The 20,159-nt window shown below is 37.0% G+C and overlaps 1 long non-coding RNA gene across 1 annotated transcript in view; it reads right to left on the bottom strand.

Annotated features, from left to right (window-relative positions):
- Positions 1 to 20,159, bottom strand: part of LOC131424795 (uncharacterized) — a 178,634-nt gene that overhangs the window by 103,749 nt on the left and 54,726 nt on the right. The window lies entirely within an intron of this gene.

Consider the following 20,159-nt stretch of genomic DNA (forward strand, 5'->3'; position numbering starts at 1 on the left):
CTCTTCGGCCAATATTTTGGGGTTCCAGAGAAGAAAACCTTGCAACAATATCTCAGGACACTGATTAGCCCCAGCAACCCACTAAACCAAAGCTCACCAACATGTGTCACAAATGTTACCTAAAATGTGGATCTCTCATCTCTTGGGGATGACAGATGAGGCTGGGAGCTGTATAACTGGCCTTCTTCAGTTCTGATGAGACTGACTGATCCCAAGCACTATGGCTCTCATGAGAATCACCTGCAAGGTCCCAAGACCCACTCAGCTCACAAAAGGAACGGATTAGTTGTTTGCTATGTTGCAAGGTCCTCTGTTAGAGCAGGTTGATCCTGGTGAACTTCTGCTTAGCCCGAAGCCTGGTTCCTATCACAACACTCTTTAAGTCAGTGATAGGTTGCTGTGGGTGCTACATAGCTCAATGGCAGCAATTGTTTTCAGTGGGGACAGCCTACTGCCTCATAATATTTGTTCCAGGATCACAGTTTTGCTTGCTTTAACTTGTTTCTGTACAGTCCCTTTGTATTTAAAAGGAGTAATCAGGCTCAGAGGAAACATAGAGAAAGACTGTAACATTCACATAATTTTGTACCAAAATACAGATTTTACTGAGAAAATTAAAACATAAGACCAAAGTTTTTGGATGTTTGCTCACATTTAAACAAATGTCTTGATATTTTTTTTCTCTCTTTACACGAACATGGTACTAATGCATATTCAGAACCTAAGGAGAAATTCTTAGAAATCTGGACTTGGAACTTTTTGCCTCAGATTCAACAACCAATTAAGTGACCAATAACTGAAAGAAATAAGTATGTAATTCTTTGGTTTAAGGCTGGTCAGTTTAAATTGATAACTAAAGATTATATTTTCAATGGACCGTGTGTTCTAATTTCCTGGGAAGCTTAGCATCTATTTATACTCATATTTTACATATGTGATCATGTCTCAATAGTTATCTTAATAATTATGTTCTCTTCTATGTCTCAGTAAAAAAAAAAAAAAACCTCACTTTGCAATAGACTTTACTGAGGTACAATTAACATATGATGAAATGCACACTTATTTTAAAGGTTTAGGCAATGAGTTTTTACAAATATACATGTATATTTGTTTAGCTAACATCCCCCTCAAGACACAAATTTCAAGAAACTTATTTAAGAAACTTCCCAAGAGCACCCACTTCCAGACTCTTCAGGACTGATTCACCACCAAAAGACTAGTGGGTCCCAACTTTGACTTATGACAAGGAACTCCCAGTCTGTAAAATGTGCTCAGAAAGCTAGGAGATGTTAAAAGCTCTCCTGCTCAGAAAGGTAGAGGATTACTTGGAGAAATTGTGGTTTCCTCCTTCCTCAATTTCTCAATTTCCAAAATAAGGCATCATTTAAAATTTAACACTGGGGGCCAAATATATCTTGAGCATAATCACTATAAGATAGAAAGAGCTATGTCTTGGCAATAAAGGGGGAGAAGAAGACGTCGGTTTTTGTCACTCTAGAAAATTCCAGTTAATGAATTAAATAAGTTAAATTTTCAGTTGATGTCCTCTGTCCCCTTCTGCAGACCAATTGTAAATCTGATTTTAATGAATAGAAGCTAGTTTTACCTGTTTAAATGCTTTATATTAATATAACTATTCCATAAATTCATTCATTTTGACATGTAAAAATAAATCAAATCTTGCTGCTATACCACCACAGTGGTTAAAATAAGGATTTGGGGTTGACATAGAAACTGTAGAATAGAGGCATATTTGATCTTTTATGTTTCAGGGTTTTTTTCTTAAAAATATAGTCCATTTGCTGTAAATATCTTGTTTGAAGACTATAGTTGCCCCAAGTTATAGGTGGTAAATCATCAAAGGATTTTTTTCTCTCCCTTCCTTTCCAAAATTTCATCAAATTTTCCATTTCTCAGCCAGAATTGAAATATTTATAGTAAGCATTTGCAACCTGTTTAAATATATAATGGTACTATGATTTTATTAAAATTGTAATAGATTTTTTGTTCTGACTTATCTCCAAAGCCCATAAGAACACTCATACTGTTACCCTGTCTTTGTGTTTGTAGTAATTATTTTTTAAAATTTTGAAACTTTTTCCCTTTTGACTCATTAATCTGTTTTTCACACTTGTTTTTATTTTTTATTTTTATTTTTATTTTTTATTTTTTGTCTTTTGGGTGGTGGTGGTGGGGGGAGTTTCACAGTTACATCAATGGAAACCGAATAATGTTTCTTAAAGTAGAAGATTCTGAAGCATTCTTAGCACCCTCAATTCTGATATGCACCTCAGTGATTTGTATCTACAAATAATGAACAAGTGTTGTCTGAGGAGGGAAGGAGGAAGAAAAGAGGAAAGAAAACAATGCTTATTGCAGTGTGGTTAGAATCTCCCATCCCTGAGCTGTTTTAGAACTAGAGAGAGACACAAACAGCAATGTAAACATGACTGTCAACAGCACCATCCAAATCGTTCCCATATGGCTAATGTGTGTCAACAAAGCAATCCCTGTTTAAGTAACGCTACGTAAAATTACAGAAAGAGGCTGCCAAAAATCTTGCTGAATGCAGTCCGCCCCCACACTTCAGGAAACAGACGCCGAACACGTGAGAGGAAGAATGGGAGCTCTGGCCTTGGCAATGTGCCTTGGAAACCCAGAATATACCTGGGATAGAAACCTGAATTACTGAGGGACAGTAACCATTTCAGAGGCATGCATCAGTCAATGACAGTGGTCATTAGGGGACAATTGCTACAAGTGCCCATGTAAGAATCCTATTCTAGGCACTCCATAGACAGCAATCCGAAGAGCATCATGAACTTATTTGACATGCCCACTTGGCCAGTACGTGACTAAGTCAGGTTCAGCTTGTATCATGCCTTCTTTCAAGCTGTTTACTGTTTGTGTTTCACCATCTGCCAAGCAGAGTACTAGGTCCTTGAAATACATAAACCATGTATACTACCCCTCTAGTGGATACTATCATCACCACTTTATAAAGGAAGAAATGGAGACTTGTGGAGGTGAGATCCTGTTTGTGAAAGCGCCAGCAAATGGTAGATTCAAGTCCAGTTCTAACTGGAGTTGAAAGCTGGGTCCTTTCACAAAAGTACATTGTCTGTCATGTGGCCTAGTGTTCTCTTTGCCTGGGAATTATCAAGTAGAATGTGAGTCCATTCTCATACTGCAGGAGGAACAGTTATCTGACCATCCTCACCTGCATCATGCTATAAATTTTCCTATTAAGTCTGGAATTGCAAGAAGGGAAAATGGTAGAGCATCATTGAGAAAGTTCTCTATCCTAGACCACGAACATCTGTTGCTATATAAAAAACAAAAGAATTAGATCCATGTAGTAACACTATTTTCTAAGGAAATATTTTGATGCAATGCCAGATATTCTCCAATTAAGAACAAAATTAAGAAAACAAAATTTGTCATCTTCAAAATACAGGACTTTGACTTCCACATGGAAAATAGAAAAATGTTATTCTTGTTAGTGAAAATAGTGATTATCTGTTTTTAAATACCCAAGCACAGATTATTTTGCTAACCTAAAATTTTCATGAAACAGTCAACATCAACCACTTTAAGAGATGCTCAACTGGATTCAGGAAGCTAATTATATATAGAATTTCAAATGTTCTTAACTTATAAAACGGGTAACTCAAGAACTAGAATTTGAACCTAATATCATAAATCTAAGCCCCTTGATGACCATGCTTTCACCAAAATAAAATGTGAAATATCATATAATTTCCTTAATAATATCCACTTGAATGTACTATGGAAAGAAAAGCAATTGACCCAGCTGAGAATTTGTACTTGTTCTGCATTTCTCTGCATATGTTCAGAATCGAGGTCCCAAGCAGGGTCCGTGTTCCCGTGTGATTTTCAGTAAGCCACCTTAGCTCAAGTTATCAGAAACAGACGACAAAGGGCTAAAAATATTTCTAGATAATGCTAAACCGGCAACAGCCCAGCTGAGGACCAGCTGACTCATCAAGTTTGATAAATCCTGCCGAGAAATGCTAAAATAATCTAACCTTTGGATCAACTGTCTTGAAATGCTGTTTCATCAGAACCAAGCCTTTTGCCCCAAATAGGGGGACGGTTAAGACAATCCTCAGAACATCCTGGAGAAGTTCAAGGACCCGGTGTTCCTATCTGCAAAGCTCAGGCCCCTCCTTCTCTTGTAGGAGTTCTGAAGGATGAACTGAGATGGTGCAATAGGTACCTATGCCTTGAATAATAATTTTTTTTCCACTTTGAATCTTAATTTTTTACATGGTTCTTAACTGAATTATTCTGGTATGTTCTCATGAGAATTAAAGAGAAAAATAAATCACAGAATCAAGAGGATGTCTTCTGAAAACTTTGGCCCTTTTGGAAAAAATAATTATCCCTGGGAGCAGCAGCTCATGTCATCGCTCTATCTAACCGTGCTCTACAAAAGATTGGCACAGGGCCGCCTTTGACCTTCACTCATCAGGTATTGAGAGGAGGACTGAAAGGGCTGACCACAAACGGATAACAAAGATGGACTGGAAGACATCAGATCATAACTGTGGTGCTACCGACTGACCAGGCAAAGCAATGGGCTGTGTCCAAACAAACAAGTGAAGTGACAGCTTCTCTTGAGACCTGGAGGAAAGGGAACAAGAAGGAAGGGAGCTAGCTCCATTGTAATTTTCCCCAGCTGACAAGCCGGAATCCACCCCACAGGCTGGCTCTGGGTGGGACAAGCTCTTTATTTGCTGCTACTAATAACGATACCTGCAAGAAAGAAGCACAGTCTCTTCCACTTTATCAACCACAGATCTGAAACTGTCAGAAAAACTGCTGAGCCCATAATATTTATTGTGGGTATTTCCAACAGTAATCTCTTGTGAAAGTAAGCACAACCTTATAAGAAAAAAAATACTAAAACAACTTAAACAAATATTTTAAACCCCTTTGGTTTTTTTTTTTAACTAAGTTTTTAATCTTGTCTAAATCCATCTCTGAGCCTCTCGAGACTTATACATTATTTAGTTTGGGTCCTGTCTATTGTTGTCAAAGATTTTCTCTCTGACTTTATCCAAGGGACAATACTGTTGTCTAATATTGACCTTATTTTTTATAATTAAGCAAATTCATTATATGTATTGATTTCATTTTTGATACTGTTATTTTCTTTTTAAATTTTCAAACTGTGTATCGCAGTCATTGCTGATTTTTATTTTCCATTTAGCAAGTTAAATGTTCAATTTGGATGAAATAAGAGTGATAGCAGGTCCTGTGAATTGCAACCATGTAAGACTCAGTCTCCCACACAAGCTGAGAATACCTCTTTAAAATTTAAGCTGATTCCCCATTTCTTGGTTCAATTGTAGTATAGACAATGACCTGACTTCAGATGACAAAGCCAAACTCCTCCTTCTTTAAAACTGAAGATCCTTAAATTAAGGAAGAGCAGTTACTCCTGATTCTGTCTTATGTTGTAATATACATTAAAGACTCTGGAGTACAATCTGAAACTTCCAGCAAAATAGTCAAAAAGGGATAAAAGATTCTCCTGTTTAAAATTAGCTCACATTTGGGGAACAAGATGACACATTTTCCCATCTGGATGCCTCAGGTCCAGTAGATGTTTGAAAATGAAAGAAAGTAATTTATCAAACCATATGCTAATATTCTTCCAAATTCTATAATCAGCAAACCCCCCTAAGAGGTTGAATAAATGAGATGCCGCTGTGTGTGATTGGCACGTCCCAGAGGTGGCAGCAGCACAGAATGGACATTTCATAATAGTTATGGTTTCTACTCTCAGAGATAATGTCAAAACCTTGACTTTCTGTGTGTTTACTGTGTGACTCTGGGTGAGCTATTGAATCTCTCTGAACTTCAATGGCTTCACCTATAAAGGGGGGAGTTATGCCCACTCAATGGACCTATTATTGTGAGCCATAAGAAAAATGATCCTCATAAAATTCTGGCCCATTCATGTGTTGAATCAATCTTCTTTCTACACGTCCTTCCATGTGACACAATTGTATTTGCAGTGAGCTAAGGTGAAGTGAGAACAATGTAATCACTGTGGAAGGGAAACTGCACCTCCTACCAGTCTGCTTCCACTTCTCTCTGCTGCAGCCACTTGACTCTCCTTACCCACAGAAAGCACCCACCTCCAGGCCTCTTCTGCTCGTCTCTTCCAGGAACACATTTTCCCCTAGACATCCTTGGACATAGCACCTCACACAAACCTTGGCTAAAAATGTCATCTCAATGAAGCCCACCTGTGTAAAATTGAAACACCCCAGCACCCCGATCCTCCTTGCCACATACTTCTGATCACTCCCATCTACCTCTGGGTGTGCTTTTTCCCCATAATTCCCTACATTTTAATTCCATTTATTCAATCACTTACTCCTTAGGCTTATGTCTTATTGTCAGTCTCCCCTTCTATAGTAACATAAGTGTCCCGACTGCAGGTATGTTTGTCTGTCTTGTTTACTGATGTATCCCAAGTGCCTAGAACAGCACATTGTAGGTGTTCAATAAACACTCTTCCTGTTTTACACTTTATAAGCTTATGTAAAATTGTAAAAGACAGGGTTAAAACTAGATATCTCACTTAACTACCATATGCATGAATATTTTTAATATTGTCTTTTTAAGGTTTTGGAATAATTTGAGACTCAAAGAAAAGTTTCAAAGATAGTACTGAGAGTTCCCAAAGGCCATACACCCAGCTTCCCCTAATGATAACTCCTCACATAACCAACAGTGCATCTGTCATAAGTAGGGCATTAAGATTCAACAGATACTTTTTTTAAACAAATGAATAGTTATAAAGCACCAAAACATCTATGAAGTTTACCATCCTGTGTTTGCACCATTTGACCCAGAATAGAGAGTGAATATTCTAAACTATTTCACTCCCTCTCCATTTTCTTTCATATTTTGTCATCTTGGAAATCTTTTCAGTGCAAATAATAATAATAATAATAACAACAACAACAACTATTGAAGAACTTGAGTTGGTAGATTTGCTAAAGATTTTTTCATAACAGAGATTTCAAGAAGACCCCTGTAAAAATCTCCAGTAGGAAATCTTTGACAACTCTTCTAAGAACACCCTGGAAATGCTTACTAAATCACCAGCTGAAAAGAAATGCTTCTTCATTTCTAAAATAGCAGGATAGAAGGAACAGAGAACATATAACATTATTCTTAATGAGAAGCTTGTTTTGTCTCTAACATTTAAATGTTTACTCAGTGCCCTGGGAGATGGTTCTAGAACGCCAAGGTGTTGACAAATTGCTAAGGACTGTGCTAAACATCCTCATTAGCTTAAGCTTAGATAGAGTAACTCAGAAAGCAGGCTCCCACGCTTCACAGTTTGTCGGCAGGGGATCTGTGTACTACAGCTATAACTTTCCCCAGCCCACGGCAAAAGCAGCTGGGGAGAGACAAATGCGTGATGGCATTTGATCTGTGACTAAATTAAGCTTGATAGTACAGCTGGGACTTTTGCAACTGCAAGACATTCGACATTCGGCGTCTGCAAGAGCTGCACTCCTCTTCTGTGAACATGTGAAAATGTCCTGATCATGCCTGGATCTGGTTTTCCCCTGCTACGGCTGTCCGTCTACTAATTCTCCATCTTGCATGGCTGCAATGTGGCTCCAGTTCGACTCACTTCCATTCACTAACTCAACAAGCATTTAGACACCATTTGCCAAAGAGATTTACACATTACATGTTATTTCACTTCATTCTCACTGTGACCCTAGGAAACATTACCACATCATATAATAAATGAAAAAGCCAGTTTAAAGACCTTATGAAAGTTGCGCACATAAATGCTGCCTGGAAGTGACACAGCCGGAATTCAGACTCAGTCCCAAGGGACTATGAATCTATCAACTTTCCTTCTATCATCTGTTTTCATTCTGCTTCATTTCCAGAAAAAAAAATCAGAATAATTAAGGACTTCCCTTCCTGTCAAATGATTTCATGAAACTAAATCCACTGGATAAACTGACATTTATTGGGCAAGAGGACATCATGATTGAGGCTGAGTCAAATTAATGGATTCTTGATGTCATCATTTTATCATTTTTGCCACAATGAGATAGTAGACAGCTAAAAAAATAAAGAGACATTGTGCTTTTTCTTCAGTGGAGGATAGGAAACTCAGAATAAGCAAATAGACCCTGAATTTCAATGTCCGTCTGACAAAGATGTTGTGATATCCACACAACAGATTCTACCAAAGGAGGGAGTGTCCTGTGTCCAGAAAATGCATTCCTCTGAGAAGACAACACACTCACCTTGCTTGTTCTCGGGACCCTGCCAGTAGGAAACTTTGTGCCCAAATTTTACCCTGGGCTCTCCCACCCTTAGCTCATGTGGCTCCTCTGCCCTTCTGTCCTCCTCATTCCTGGAACTTGGATTTCTAGCTCTCTGCTCTGTCAAAACAGAGTCTTCCTGAGAATAGGTCATATCTTTTTATATTTGTATGGTTCTCACACGTGCCAGGATGCCTGTATGCTAAGTAAGTTTTTCTAGATCAAAAGAACATGTTTCAAATTTCCAAGGTGGAAGTCCTAAGGACAGCTTCCCCAGACAGCTACTTGCTCCATTCACCTCAGATGAACCTCAAGGTGAGGCACCTGGAGGGAGGTGTTGGGGGAAAAGAAAGAAGCATTGTCCTATTTCCTGAAATTATTTTTAGTCATAATTACCTATTCTGAATCTCAACTGTCACCCAAAAAAGGACATAAAATTGGTACTTGCTTTATGAAACTTAGGCATAAGAATGATTTAATCTCTCTATCAGATTCAACATCTGGTAAACAAGAATAATACTCTTACCTGAAAGGACAGAAGAAGATATATGTTAACATATTTAGGACATTACCTGGCACACAGTAATCACTGGAAAGAAGTAGTCATTATCATTGTTGTTATTAGGATGGTTAACATTTTGTTATCATTATTATTGTGTTTTGTAAGTCTTGACAACCTTGACTAAACATCTGGATCTCAATTTCTCACCTGAACCCACCTTTCATTTTCCTTTCAAATATTAACGTCTCAGATTTTAGGATTCTGAATATTCAAATACTTGAAATTCACTCAGTACTATAAGAAAATTTTAGACCCCTGGTGTTTTTGTCCATAGAGCTTATATATTTACATTAAAATATTATGCATTTGTATATATGGTTTATGTGATATGTAAGGAAAAGTCTGAGTCAACTAAAATTTATTCTTTAAACATTCTAAATCAACCACCCCAATCTTCAGAATGTTAAAAAAATATTATTCTTCTTTGACTTTAAACTGGTAATGCATTAAGTTTGAGAGAAATTAAGGTTGTTTTGAAGGAATCCAAATAAACCATGTTCTCACCAATATTTATTGCCTTCCTGAGATGTTTTGAAATGCAACTTGTTTTGATTCTATAATGACACTAAATTTAACCCAAAACTCATTATATTGATATAAAAAAGTAATTTTTGGTAAAATATCACTTTTCTCTTGTTCTTAAAATGTAATACTTTCAGCTTATCTATTTTCAAATAGTTCCTAAGTGATAGTTCGCTTTGGATGATTGATCCTAAGAATTTTGCTCATATAATACCTCCAAAGCATGACATTTTAAATCACATACTCTTTGCACTTTTAACATTTAAGACAAATTCCATATCATTATGCAATTTATCATTTGGAGATGAAACAAGATCTTTACACAGATTTTATCTATACCTCAGCAACTCAAAACCTATGGCCAACTCTTATTCACATCCCACATGCATGGGTATCATAGCTGAATAGCTGTGGGAGGGAGGAATTATATTGAATATGGACGTTTCAGGGCACGTGCACAGGAATCCACACCCAATGACACAGGGTGCACACAGAGCAGGCCATTCTCTTCCATGTGACTTTTCAGAGATCTCTGTGAGAATTTACTCCATGGGCTCCTTCTTGCAGACAGCATCCTTTTCTAGTACCACCTCCCTGCCCAGTGGCTTTCTCAGTCACCTTTGTTCACCCCCGTCCTCCAGCTTCTCTGGAAACCTACTGGCAGTCTCCAAGATCCAATCCTTGTCCCTTTTCTACTTCTGAACATTCTCTGGGCTCTCTCAAACATTCTCCTAGATTCTGTTACCACTTCTAAGGTGGAGAACTTGAAAATCATACCTCTGTCTACAGCTCTGTAGAGATTCGGCAGGTTATCTGCATAATCACCAAAATATTAAATGCCAATGTGTTTGCAAATAAACTCGTAGATAATTTTGGAAATTTTCTATTTGGCACACCATTATTCTCCCTTGTCCTACACAAGTGGCTTCCTTTCTCCCAAATATCTGTTTGAAATGGGCAGGGACAAAAATACCTTCACAAAATTCCAATTTAGAGTATGACCACTTTATATCCCTTGTTTTTGCAGGTTGAGTCAGGCTTATCTCTGGGGCCCCTAAACTGAGATGGTCACTGGTTATAGAGATCTTCAGACAAGGGACAGGGTTTTAGTGTTCTCCAGTGTAGAAGTGGTAACAGAGTACATAAGAGTGATTGAGAAAACCCAGAAGATGTTTAGAGTAGCAATGAGAAGAGAACTGGATCTTGGGGATTGCCAGTAGGGTTCCAGAGAAGTTGGAGGAAGGGGATGAACAATGGTGACCAAGGGGGCCAGTGGCAGGGAAGGGGAAGAAGGAAGGTATACTGTCTTGTAGGAAGGAGTCCATAGAGTGCGTTCTCTCAGAGGTCTCTGAAAAGTCACAAAGAAAATATAAAACATGTAAAAAAAAAAAACAATTTAAATCATGTAAAAACTTGTATAAACCATCTAAAATTATAAAACATCTAAAATAGCACACACTGAAATTATATAATATGAAAACAAAACATTTAGAAGGAAGTTTCTATTTTGAACTCTCACAGTAGAATAAATAATAAAGAATAAACAAAGGAAAATTTCAAAAAGCAATAAAATCAACAACAAAGTCAATTTTTTAACAAAGAGAGGCCAAGATAAAGATTAAATAAAAATTATTTGTGTTAAATACAAAAAAAAAAAAAAACAAACAGTGAGTAAAAAGTTGGATATTTGAAAAAACAGAGTACACAAACTTGTGACAAGACTGGTCATAAAAGAGATAAGATTACAAGGAATAGAAGAAAAGCCTCAATCAACAAATGTAATATTTTTAGTTAAAGTGGAATGCAATAAATAATATCTCACTAAATCCAAAACCAGGAGAAATTGACAAATTTTCTTAGAAATTGAAAAAATAAAGTAGAAAACGGGCACTAAAGAATATCCCCTCCAAGAAAGTCATTATGCCTGGATGATTTTAAAATTCCTCAGTCTTCAACCAAAAATTTCCTTATACAAAACATTCCAAAGAATGAAAACAAAAAGCAACAAATAATAGAGGAAAAATATTTATGAATCTCTTCCAACAGCATAGTAAAATCTAAGGATGCTGTGACCAAGTAGCATGCCTCCCAGGAATTCAACTATATTTTAATATCAGGTACTTAATTTTTATATTACCATGTTTTTAAAAAAAAAATCATCCCTCCCCAAAAAATCAATAACATTCAATGGGTCATCATGATAAAATTCTTGCAAATCACGCTTTATAAGGGAACTTCAGTAATCCAATGAGGAATATTCACCTGTTATTTATTTAACATCATACTTAATAATAAAATATTAGACACAGAAACATAATTTAATTAGTCAAAAATAAGATCAGGATGGTCACCAGCAATCCTGATATTCAGCATTTACCAGAATTACTAGCTATTGTAATAAAACAAAGTAAATAATAGAGAGGTAGAAAACTTAAAAACAAAAGGCCCAAACTACCATTATTTGCATAAAATAAGTGTGTTTGCACAGACTTTTAAGAGAATCAACAGGCAAATTAAAACTAGTTTGAGTACAGAGAGACTGCTAGATGCAAATCAGTGTGAAAAAAAGGAACATTTCTATATACAGCTATCACTGTACCCAAATTTTTAAAAATGCAATAAAAACTGTTTTATTTAAAATAGCAATAAAATCTATAAGGACTCATGATGCCAGAACTTGCCTTTACACAATGACTAGAAGCAATGGAGTCCTTTTCCCCTTTCCCTCTTCTTCCCATGATCAGTTTCTCTTCTACTAAGAAATCATCCTCTTTGTCACAAACTCTTGTATTTCCTAATTTAAAAACAGAAGAAAACCATCTTTGGATCCCACATTCCCCTCTAGTTACCACCTGTTTCTCTAGTTAACTTCACAGCTACCTTAACGCAATCAATTCATCCTTGAAGCCAAATTTTTGTTTCTCCATTTGTTCAAATGTAGGGTCATTTCAGTCTGCAACTTAGCTTCAATCAGATAACTTTGAATAAGAACACCAATCCAGATACACAAATCTCACCTGTGAGTTTAAATAATATCTAAATACTGATATTCAACATCTAGAATTGGTGCCATTACCCCATGCTCCAATGTACAGGTTTCCCTCGTATCAGGAAAAGATATTGGCATCCACCCAGAGTCATCTTTGATTCCTATTTCTCCCTCTTCATTTATATCCAATCTACCAACAAATCCTGTTTTAACACTTTCCCTCCAAATATATTGGAGATGAGTCTGCTATAACCATGGTCACTGCCACAGCCTTCCCAGGGCACCCCATATTCTTATCTCAATCTGTTCTAGTCTCCTCACTGTTCGCCACAGCAGTCCCTGCCACCATCTCTAACCTCACCTACTATCATTGTGTCTCTTACAAGTTCAAAAAGCAGATATTTCTTCTATTCCTTGAACTTGTTCTCCACACTGCAATAAATCCTTTCTATTTGTTCTTCCCTCTGCTTGGAATACTGACTTTTGTTTTGTTTTTACTTGCTTATTGTCTGTTTCCCTCGATAAAATATAAGCTCCTTGGGATCAACAATTCATCTGATATATTCACCACCATATTCTTCACAACCCAGTGTTTGGCATAGTGTAGCATCTCAATAAGCATTTTAAATAATAACTGTAAACTTACTCCTGGAGGTTTCCATAGCCAGTCCCTATTGTGTGTGGAAACCCAAGATAAAATGAATCAGTATTTAAAAAAAAAAAAAAAAGTTCATCCAGGCGCAGTGTTGCATGACTATAATCCCAGTAGCTCCTGAAGCTGAGGCAGGAGGATCAAGAGTTGAAAGCCAGCCTCAGCACTGGCAAGAAGCTAATCAACTTAGTGAGACCCTGTCTGTAAATAAAATACAAAATAGGGCTGGGGATGTGGCTCAGTGATCAAATATCCATGAGTTCAATCCCTGGTACCCCCCCAAAAAAAAAACTCACATTTTAATTTCTCATTTCCTCACTTTTTAAAATACTTTCAACATATTCTTTGATTTTCAAAAGAGGAGTCCACTATCATACCAATAACCCTTGCTCGTGAGAACTAAATATTCACACCTTCCATTCATAACCCACATCTGCAGAAGAGTTAGCCTTTTGATGTGGAATGCTATATGGAGGCGATGCTCTATCCCTGATGGAAGGGGAACACATGACTCCTATAATAAGCTCCACATATCCACAAGTAAATCTGGTGTGTTTGTTAACTTTTTATTGCTGTGACAATATACCTGAGATAAATAATTTGTAAGAAAGAAAGGTTTATTTTGGCTCATGGATTCAGAGGTTTCAATCCATGATCAGTTAGCCCTGTGGCAGCACAGTACATCATGGTAGGAAATGGAGCTGCTCACCTTATGGCAGCCAGAATGCAAAGAAAGAAAGGAAGGGCAGGGATTTCAACATCCCCATCAAGGGCACATATGCAATGACCTAACTTCCTGCCACTAGGACCCACCTCCTAAAAGTTCTACCACCTCCCAGTGGTGGCGACCAAGCCTTTAACACATGGGCCTTTGGGAGACATTTCAAACCCAAACAGTAGCATCTGGAGAATCAGAAGCAGATTTGTATTGCTATTTCATTTTCACTAAGAAATGGAGTGGATCGTGTTTTGTTTAGATACCTGCATGATGAAAATTAGTTTCCAAACAACTCTCTGCTGAATAATGAAGGCAGGATCATTCTAGAGAGTACACTAATTTCAAACTGATCCATAAATATTGCTAACATAAGCATATCCGATTATAAACCTGAACTATGACTTCTTTGTTTGTGGGCCAAATGCTACAAATAAAAGAGGAACAAAGATGGAGAGGAAGCATGTCCATCTGTCCTCAGAAGGTCCCGTTCATATTCCACTTAACAAGAGGAACTGTGCTTTAGCTTTTTCCTTTTTATTATGAAAGACAAACTCAGTAGCACTTCTTCCAGTTAATTATCTCTTGTATTCTCTTCCATTGAAATGAGGATTTTATGTGACTCATAGCAAAAGGTTAACCCCAGCAAAAACAGAAAGCTTGAACAATTGTTAAACAACGTGAATTTTTTTTGAGCACTTAATACTATTTTCATCCTAATAAAATTCTAACTCTGTCAAAAGAAAGGGGGCATATGCCAAGAAATACATATTCTACCACTTTTACTTTTATGATTTTGGAGACCATTAAATAACTGAAAAATAAAAAAGTAAACTGTAGCCAAGTAGGAGAGAAAAGGGTACTCTGTGTCTTTAAGCTAGGGAGAAAAATAAAACCCAATCATTCTGAATGTATTGCTTTAGTCATCTGGTTTCATTCTATTAATGACCTTTAACATCTGCAAAAATATTGTGAAAAGCTAATTTTGTTTGTACTGAGGTGGTGCAGAACAGTTTCTGGCTGTCACTCTAGGATATGCTATAAAATAAAATTGTCATTCTGGGAGTCTGACAAAAACCTACTGTACAGATCCAGCTTATTTACAACAACCAGGAATGAAAAGAAAACAGAATTTTACAACACGTCCATATGCAAAAAAAAAATGAATAGTACTTACACGTGTGTTTGTGTGTGTGTGTGTGTGCATGTGTGTTAGCAATTCTACTTACAGATAACTTCCAAGATTAAAGATTTTTAATAATGTTTTATGGCATTCAACAAGAATTTCTAACCAGCAAAACCATTTTTCTGTAAGTGGTGTACTGCTAAAATATAAGAAAGCATTCCTCAACAGCGTATGTTTTGATTTACTTCAGGAGCTCTTCAGAAAGGAGAAATGGCCTCCTTTCCTCATTTTGACATGTCTTATGTTTCCATTAATTAAATAGGAATTTTTGGAAAAGAGGTATGTCATCAAGGTTAATGTATTGCCTTTACATCCTTAGAGGCCAAGGCTAAAAATATACCAAGGAACCATCAAAAAGAATCAATGTAGTCACTCGAGCCTTGTCCTTAATACTCATTCGCCATTGTGCTATCCAATTTTGCGAATGATTTGTGGAACCTGCTGTAGAATATAAAAGGGCCAGATTTGTGGGCCTAAAGAATGCAGGAGCTTCATGGTTCAGGAGTTTAATAAGCAGCACATGCCCACCTCAGAGAGGAGAGAAGAATGGGTCCAAATAGTGGCCTCTTGGAAGAGCCTTGCAGCCATTTAGCCAAAGCTTCCATCTGATAATTAAGTCTTCTTGACAACATGTCAACCATGAGGCCAAACACTAATGCATGATACTTGTAATAAAAGGGAGTTCACTGTCTCCTAAGGCATCAGCTATTTTGGGAAACTTTGACTTGTAAAAGTCAAACTTTTCCACTAAAACTTTTTTTCTTGAGGGTACTCTTGGAGACCACAGAGAATTTCCTTCTGCATCACCTCCTGTGATATATTTGAGGATAGGTGAAATATGTTCCGTTCCATTGACATATAGTCTGTGGCATGACTTAAGACCCATTCATTATTGAGTTTTTGCAGTTGTTTACAAATAAACAGCATAGATGGAGATAAATTGATAGATAGATAGTGATTGATAGATGATGGATAGATATGTTGAGAGAGAGAGAGCTTCTACAGACATCCTGAAAATGATCAGAGTCACAAAAGACTATCACTTGAATGTCTGAATATTAATATTTTTAGCAATAAAGAGTGTCATCTGGCAGATATATCACAGTGTTTTGCTCCTACTGAGTTTGCCAGCTTAGGCAGAATTGCAAAGCCTTTCACAATAGTTTCAGTTAAATTTATTCCTTGAATGGGCATTGATGATTTTAAGGACCATAATTGCTCAGCCCTGCATATCACATGTTGTATTTGTTATCTTATGCAATTCGACCTCTAATTTCAATCTTTTATGATTTAGAACTACAAGGGAACATACACTTGCTAGCCATTCCATTATTTGTCTCCCCTAGAACACTGTCAAAACCACACAAAGGAGGCAAAATAAGCCAATCCTTCCCATTTGGACTTACATAAGAGTTTTACCCTCCTTTCTTTAATCAGTTTTACATTAGCCTCCTAACTGCAGTTATAATAGAGGAAGTTTCTAACTTGCACTAACAGTGCCAAATAAACACCTGATAGGGTGGAATCCTCCATGTGGCTGGGAAGAGACAGTGATCTATAAGCAGTCTTCAAGTCAGTTGACATGCTTTGAAGATGAATAAAGTTTTATTTTAACCTTCCCTTTCTGGTTGTTGACTCTCACCCCACTCAGTTATCATACCCCAACTCTCCTACAGCAGCACAATGAATGGGCTTCAGAGTGATGTATTTTCTTTTCATCTCCAAATATGTACAGTTCCATAATGGGCCATCTGTCATTTTGTGATACCATGTAGACTACAATGCCCAAAAGTTTTGTTGTCATAGCAACCACACCAAAGTCTCCAAAGCAAACTCTGTAATCTTTCCTACTCTCAAATTCTATCCAATGTATGGTGGGGGCTAAAAATTCCAGGTGATTTAATTCCCTAATGTTGTTACCTGTTTAGAATTAACGCTTCACCTAGTCACCTCAAATTTCAATGAAGTTCATTATAATGTTACTTAAAAGGACGAGCAAAAGTGAGCTGTGATTTTTCATTTTTTAGGTGAGTTTTGTTAGAAGGAAGTTAAGTCTTGGTTTGAATTCTAGAGAGATACTCAGATGTAGCAATCAAACCTTCCTTTTCACTTTGCTGAAGACCAATTTTAGAAGAGCTGAGAAAAAAAAATTCAGCTCATTGTTCATATTCTTGTCTCCTATCTCATAGTATTCCAGAGCATCTGTGCCACATTATTGCAGGATAAAGGAACCAAGAGTGTATTCTGTGGAGAAGGAGAGAAAAGAGGTTTGTAATCTTGATTTACTTTATTTCTTCAGAGACTATCTTTTACTTATCGTTACCTTCTTTCCTGTCCCGTAGGCATGAAAATGGTTCATTTTCTTTCTCTTTTTTTTTATTTTACATCTTCCATAGAAGGCATGTCTGCATGGCTCTGGTGGATAGAGTCTCACAGGGAAGCAAGTCAAATATCTTTACACTCCCCTCCGCTGCCTGGTGTCTTTCAAGCTATTAACAACTTTTTCATCCTTTTATTTTTTAAAAAAAATTAAGAAACTAAGATTCAGTCTCAGTTACTTAGGAAACAAAACAGGTTGCCTGAGCACTTGGAGGAAAGGAAATGAGTTGTATGGAGATTAGTTAGGAGCAGCTGGAAAAAAAAAATCTAAGACAGGAATATGAGGGCATGGGCTGTGAGCATGAAGGGGAAAATACTGATGGAAAAAAATACCTTAGGAGATCCATGCATTCATTCGACAAGGTGGTAGGCACCATCTAGATTGCTATAGGAGAAGGAATTAAAAAATGAGTTAAAATATGATCCCTAAACTGAGGCTGTAGGAAGTGGGCTTTCATGCATGGTTGATGGGGAATAAAATAGATAACAACCACTTAGTGGAGTAATTTAGCTATGTAATATATACATATATTCTATCAATAAAGCTTATATAATTTTAATTCATTTTATAATACTGATTCACATGCTCATTATTTACAATATTGACAAAGGACAAAATAATGTAAAAATATTCATAGTCTCACCACCTGAAGATAATCATTCTTAAATTTTGGCTATATTCTTCTAGGCTTTCTAATGAAAATTTTACATAGCTCTGATTCTACACAAATGTGTGTGTATGTGTGTGTGTATTTCATTGTGTTGTTTTTAATTCTGGAACACCTCCCCTAAAATGATGGCTTCATCACTTTGGATATTAGTACAAATATTTTATAAACATCATTTTTCAAAATTGTATAATTGACCACAATGTGGTTATATCATAATGATATATCATAGTGTTACTAAACCATGGGCCAAACATCAAAGAAATGGTTTGATGGCTTTACCACTTTATAAATAATGCTACAGAGAACATCTTTGAATTATATCCTCGGATTATATTCTCCATGTAAAATGAATATCTCTAGAACATAAAAATCATAAAAATCAATGGGTACAATGTACATTTCATACCATTCATTGTTTTTGTTTTCAAGTGGCTGATTTGTGATACATTGAGAATTAGAATTGTGTGTCTAACTAATTTTCTGGGGCCTCTTGGGTCAACTCTTATACTCTGCCATCAGTCAAATGTGCCTTAATTTTGTTGTTTCTTAATACCTTTCTCAATCAGTTCACTGAAAGAATAAAATAGCTCCATTATTTCATCTTCTGGGGGCTTTCTAAATATCCTATGAAAATTCCTTTCAGCTTGGCTATTCCAAATTGGGTGACTGTTCTAGTGAGAACTGATGGAATGTCCGATAGGCCAGGCACCGTGTTATTTTAGGCTAATTTAATCTTCATACTTTCAGTTCCCCACCCATTTTCATTTCCACTGATGATCTATTAAAACAATCCGAACTTCTTATAAAGATGTATCCCCTGTGGTGAGTCTGCAATGAAAAGTGAAAATGGTGTTATGGATTAAATTGACTCCCCCAAAATCTTGGTGTTAAAGCCATAAACTCTATTCTTGGAGACAGGTCTTTTACTGAGGTTACTCAGGTTAAATGAGGTACAAAGGGCGATGCCACAATCCAATACGACTGATATAGGAACAACAAGGAAAGCCAAGAGTGTGTGCACAGAGAATATGCCTTGTGTGGACACTGTGAAAAAAACAGCTGTTTTCAAGCAAGGAGAGAGGCGTCAGGAGAAACAGCTCAACATCATGTATGATCTTGGACTTCCAGCCTCCAGAACTGAATGAGAATAAATTTCAGTTGTTTAAGCATCCTGGTCACTGGTATTTTGTTATGGCAACCCGAATATACTAATAACAGATGGTAAGGTAGGCTCAGTCCTCAAGGGATTTAAAACCCAGTTGTATAAAAAATGTATAATCCACTTTGCCTGGAGCTTCATAAACTCAGACCGTACACAACATCAAGACAGCAATCCTTTTCCAGATGAACATCCTTCCATAGAACACAACCATCCCAGCCTACCTTACAGCCCTCCATCTAATTAAGGAAATGCTTGTGTTCTGCTGTGGTATCAAAAGAGTGCTGGGAAATCTGCTTCTCCTGGATACCATGTGGTATGTCTCCTATGTGCCCTGTGTGGCCACAAGAATCCCATTCAATTCTTTAAAATGTACTCATGCCACAGTATAGAAAGCACCATCAGCATCAAGGTCCCTGAGACCCAGAGACGGTTGTGGCCTCCCCTCTTCTTATGGCAAACTGTATGTGATAGAGAGTCCTTTCTACTGGACATGTGCATGAATGGGTTTGGGTCTGGGGGCCACAATTCAGTCCAAAACACTATTTTCATTTTGTTAAGCATAGCTCACTGCAAGAGATACATCTTTAGTAAGATGCCTGGATTGTTACAGAAGACTATCAGGGAAAATGGGCTGGGGACTGAACATTGGAAGTATAAAGATTAAATTGGTCTAAAATAACAGGTACTTCAGTAAACTAGATGAGAAAATATCCTCGACCCAGTAGAATCCTTCTGCAGCCTAAGCACAAAATAATGCTGACATCTAGCTTCATTTTACAGAAATTTCCTTGACACACTCCTTTTATTTTTATGAGCTATTCAGCGGAGCCCATTTATCCTAAGTCTTAGGTAAAAACCTTGGGCATCTGGGCCAAGGAACCATTTAAGAAAAGTCCAATGATCTCTATTTAAAGTTGCCTTTAGACCAAGTTTGACTGTTTGGTTTTCATCCTCACAGGTACATTCCTTTTCTTGAAGGTGC

The sequence above is a fragment of the Marmota monax genome, unplaced genomic scaffold (assembly GCF_021218885.2).
Source record: "Marmota monax isolate L192 unplaced genomic scaffold, Marmota_monax_Labrador192_F-V1.1 WCK01_AAM20220418_F8-fsc00063, whole genome shotgun sequence".
NCBI classification, from domain to species: domain Eukaryota; kingdom Metazoa; phylum Chordata; class Mammalia; order Rodentia; family Sciuridae; genus Marmota; species Marmota monax.